Source organism: Gekko japonicus, unplaced genomic scaffold, assembly GCF_001447785.1.
Source record: "Gekko japonicus isolate JY-2015 unplaced genomic scaffold, Gekko_japonicus_V1.1 scaffold821, whole genome shotgun sequence".
Classification (NCBI taxonomy): domain Eukaryota; kingdom Metazoa; phylum Chordata; class Lepidosauria; order Squamata; family Gekkonidae; genus Gekko; species Gekko japonicus.
In genome coordinates, this window is record NW_015160235.1 from 51,502 (window position 1) to 57,057 (window position 5,556).

A 5,556-nucleotide genomic window follows, 5' to 3' on the forward strand; every position below is an offset into this window, starting at 1 on the left:
CATACATACACAAGCATTTACATGGGTATCTAAATAATAGGGAATTTCATTACCTCATCAGATTACCTATTGAAATACCTCAAAATTTGTTTTTCATATTTCACCTTATATTCTTACAATAATCTTTCACATATGTTTAAAAAAATTATACTCTTTTAGTATATTTTCTAATGTTTCAACTCATTTATATAGTTTTAAACAGCTGTAAACTATGTTTCTCCCTTATCCAAAGATATTGATGTTTATGTATCTCTCAGATCTTTTCTTAGCCGCTGGAAGAAAGGGGGGAGGGAGGGAAGAGATTCTTCACCCCTTTACTCCTTTGTGTTTTCAGTAGAGTTTTGTTGTTGTTGTTCAGTCGCACAGTCGAGTCCGACTCTTCGCGACACCATGGACTAGATCCCGCCAGGTCCTCCTGTCTTCCGCTGTCCTCTGAAGTTTGCTCAGTTTCATTTTCGTTGCATCGATGACACTGTCTAACCATCTCATCCTTTGCCGTCCCCGTCTTCTTTGACCTTCAATCTTTCCCAGCATCAGGGTCTTCTCCAGTGAGTGCTCCCTTCTCATTTGGTGGCCAAAGTATTTGAGCTTCAGTTTCATTATCTGGCCTTCCAGGGAACAGTCAGGGTTGATTTCTTTGAGGATTGACTGATTTGTTCTTCTTGCAGTCCAAGGGTTGAAGTTTTCTGCTTCTCCCCCTTGCTTAGGCAGTCATGGCTCCGCGCTGATGCCTGGTGTGGGCGCTCTCGATTGGTTATTGCTTCGGGGCGATCACTCTCACCTGCTTGCTGCCGCTTGTGGGGAGTCTCAATCAAGCCTCCTGCGCTGTGCTCCATTGATCCAGCCAGCACATGGGAGAGCTTCCCTGTGTCAACTGTTCTCACCACGCTGGCACCCGTATCTCCAATTTTAGCTAGTTTAGAAGGACAAAGGTACAAATTTGCTATTAATTTGTAATATTGCATCCAAATAGAATGTATTGGAAATTTATATGAAGGGGAGTTCCAAATATAATTCCAATCATCATTAAACAAGGTATTAGGCATCTCTTTAGCCCATATTTGTATATATGAAAGGGGTTTTGAAAAATTGAGAATTCAATATCATTTTATATATTTTCGAGAGGAGTCCCATAGAAGTCTGTAAGGGCTTTTGTAGCAGATCTTCAAATTCTGTACGTTGCCTACAGACCTTTGGTTGTTTGGAATACAATGTCATTACCTCTCTTAATTGGAGAAATTGAAACCATGGTGATTGTTGTTTTATTTTTGGGTCTATTTCTTGGTTAATAATATTCAATGTCCATCTAGTATTGTCTGCTATATTTCTATTAGGCATAAAGCCTGTCTGATCTTGATGTATATACTTGCTGATCATGGATTTCAGCCTCTGAGCTAAAATGGCCATAAAGATTTTATTGTCCTAGTTAATAAGAGCAATAGGTCTATATGAACCTAGCTGAGATTAATCTATTCCTTCTTTAACAATAGGAACAATGGTAGTATAAGACCATAAGGGGGGAGTTTCACCCCTGAGCCTAATGTGGTTACAACTTTTAGTAAAATAAGGTATCAACATTTCTTCGAATGATTTATAGAATTCAGCTTGATATCCGTCATTCCCCAGAGCTACCAAATAAGCAATCAGTTTCCCTCTTGGAAAGGGTTTCTATGCATTCCATAAAACAGAAGGTGAAATCTCAATGGTATCATTAATTTCAAAGTAAAGTTTTAATTATTTTACTATCATTCTTTTTATGTCATCATTGTTGAGAAAAGATTTATTGAATTTCCATATGCCCTTGGATTTATCCAACTCTTGAGTAACAAATTACAGTGGACCCAGGAATTATCTGTAAGCAACTTTGGCCCTATTTATGCAGAAATTAAAACATCTTTTAAAGTTGAGGACGTCAAATCTATTCTCGAGTTTATCTTGTGAGTATGAGAATAAAAGGTATAATCCCGAGCATAGGAATACAAAAACCGCCAGGTGTCAATTAAATCATGGGATTGAAGAATTTTAACTATCTCTGTATACGTTGACTTCTTTTTGACCAATCTTTTAGGAATGTGAGATTTATCCTTTGTTATATCTAAAACTAAGTTTAAATTGGCACCAATTATTGTTTCGCCTTCCTTAAATTGTGTCCACTTATTTAAGGTTACCTCCAAAAAGGGCTCTTGTTTTTTCTTGTGGGCATAAATTGCACCTAATGTTACTTTGAAAGAGCCAATCCACCCTTTAACAAAAGTATACCTATCTGCGTCATCAGTTTCAGTAGCTTCATATTTAAAACTTAGTCTTGAAGAGATAAGAATAGCTACTCCTCTAGATTTAGAGGAGCCTGTAGACTGGTATTGTAGTGGATATAAAGATGATTTAAGAATAGACTTTGCCTCAGAGCTTTAATGGGATTCTTGTACAAAGACTATATCTGATTTCTCTCTCTTTAAATGTGCCAAAAAATGAGATATTTTGATTGCTGTATTTATACCTTTGATGTTAACTATAGTTACCCTAATTTGTTGAACCAATCCTACTGACTGAGAGTCCATGGTCCGAAAAGTTAAAAAACAATATACCAACTAATTATATCACCAAAAATAGTAATATAGTAAACTGAAACAATGATCAAACCTTCGAACTGGGGTGGGGGGGGAGAGAAAGAAAAAGAAAGAAAAAGAAAAAAGAAAACAGGAAAGGAATGGGAGAGAGAACTTAATAAAATTAGATATCAACTTACAATTTCTGAATCCTAATCCTGTTCTCCTATCCTCCTTCCTCTACCACTGTTAGAGAATGATACCTAGTATAGGCTTACAGAAGAAAACCCCTTTATTGCTTGCTAACAGTGGACGACGCAAAACTGGAAGCCTCACTTGAGGGGAAAAGGAACCCAAAGGAGGCACACGCTAAAAAAACCTGTGTTTCCAAATTGAGCCTATTAAAAAAGCCAAGAAATCCCCCCCCCCCAATTTATACAACAAATTTATTAGTTTACCATAGTCCACTGAAGTGGCAAAACAATATTTAGACTAATAAAGTTAACTTTATATATGGTTATGAATTTTAAAAGTATCTTTAGTCAGTTCTTTTTATCTGGAAAAGTGGCCACTGAGCGCTTCCTCTTCTTTAGATTACCAGTTGACTCTGGTTCCAATTCTTCATTCTTCTGGATTGCTTGCAAAAGCAGATTCCCTGTTTCATTATCAAAAGCTGAATGTAATTTCCCTTAATGGTAGACTGCCAGTCTTCTGGAGGATAGCCAAGTGTATCTAATGTTGGCTTCTCTCAAGACTTTAGCTGTCTCTTTAAGAACTCTACGTCTCTGAAATGCCTCCGCTGGAATATCAGGGAAAGCCATAACAGAGTCCTTATGGAGAGTCAAAAAACCCTTTTCTCTTGCTAATCTTAATACAGCTCTCCTAATAGTTCTGTCCCCAAAAGTAGCAATTATATCTCTTGATGTTTTCCTTCTGGAGTTGGCAGACCCATATCTGCCAGCTCTGAAAGCAGAGGAGATAAAAGAAGGTGCCTTCTCCTTTAACTGCAACAAAGTAAGCCAGTCCATGAGATAACCGGTAATTCTTCTGGTAAACAAATGTCTTTGGCTATCTCACAAAATTTTAAATTTTCTCCCCTGTAAACTGAAACCAATTGAATCAGTATCTTGATGCTGTTGTATTGCATCGTTCAAAGAATGAATTTCACCAGCATTTTGAAGTGCCATCTCTTTTGCCTCCTGAGCGTTGCTGGCTGCCAGATCAAGTTTTGCTGTGATCTCTTGCAGTTGGTTTGAAATTGGAATAAACATTGCAGCAACCGTATCTGTTAAACGTTCTAAAGCTGTGTTTAACATTTTTTCCGATACTGGTCTGTCTTTTGAACTATCCTCATTAACAGTAGTAACTACAGAGACTGTTGTCCTGGGAGTAATCAGGTCCACGCCCTCAAGGCTGACTCCTTAAGATAGCACTTCCTGCACTGATGAGGATTCTTTAGAAGAAAAGTAGACACTTACTATATTTGCAGTTTTCCCTTCTTGCTGGTTTTTATTTTTCTTTGCTGTCGGGGGAGTTCTTTGAACTTTAAGCATGATTTTCCACAGGGATAAGGCAAATTATCGGGGGTTGAGGCAAAGCTCCGAAATTAGCCTGCTGCCATGAACACCAGACCGGAGGTCCCATATGCTACTATTCATATTAGTTTGAGGAAGATGGTAGGGTCTGTAGTAGGGGTAAGGTAAAGATAAAGGTTCCCTTGCTCGAAAGCCAGTCAAATCCGACTCTAGGGTTGCGATGCTCATCTCCGTTTCAAAGCCGAAGAGCCAGCACTGTCCAAAGACATTTCCGTGGTCATGTGGCCAGCATGACTAAACACCAAGGCACACGGAACATTGTTACCTTCCCACCGAAGTGGTACCTATTTATCTACTTGCAATTTCTTGCTTTCGAACTGATAGGTTGGCAGGAGCTGGAACTAGAGATGGGAGCTCACTCCATCATGCGGCACCCGGGTCTCGAACTGCTGAACTACTGACCTTCCACAGCCTGCAGTGTTAACCACTTGAGCCACCACAGCTCCTTGTAGTAGGGGTAGGAGATTACAATTGCTCTCCAGACAACAAAGATCTGTTCCCTTGAGGAAAATGGCAGCTTTGGAAGGTAGACTCTGTGGCATTATACCCTGCCGAAATCACTGCCCTCCCCAAGCTCCACCCCCAAAATCTCCAGGTATTTCCCAACCGAGACCTGGCAATCCTAGTTTGTAGTTATCATTAACTACAATTAAGAAGCCATCCTGTGGGCTGCAGGTTCTCATGAGAAGCTAATTTGCACATTTCCAGCTCTGGTGAGGATGATCATTTTTTAAAAAAAGATATGTTTCCAGGTCCTGATGGCATACACCCAAGGGTTCTTAAGGAACTCAAATGTGAGATTATTGATCTACTAATCTGTATATGTAATGTATCACTAAATTCAGCCACTGTACCAGAAGACTGGAGAGTAACAAATGTTACACTGATTTTTAATAAGGGGTCCAGAGGGGAACCAGGAAATTATAGGCCAATCGGCCCAAGGTCTGTCTGAGCCAAATTAGTAGAAACTGTAGTCGAAGATAGAATTATTGTTTACATAATGGAACAAAGCTGGCTACGGGGAAATCAGCATGGCTTCTGAAAAGGGAAGTCCTGCCTCACCAACCTTTTGGAGTTCTTTGATAAAATGATCAAGCGTGTAGATAATGGTGACACGGTAGACATTATATACTTGGACTTTCAAAAGGCTTTTGACAAGGTACCTGGAATTAAAAATTGCTTAAATGACAGGAAGAACATAAGAACATAAGAACATAAGAGACGCCAATGTTGGATCAGGCCAAAGGCCCATCCAGTCCAACACTCTGTGTCACACAGTGGCCAGAAATACCAGTGCCATCAGGAGGTCCAGCAGTGGGGCCAGGACATTAGAAGCCCTCCCACTGTTGACCCCCCCCAAGCACCAAGAAGACAGAGCATCACTTGCCCCAGAGCCCCTAGCTATACCTTGTGGC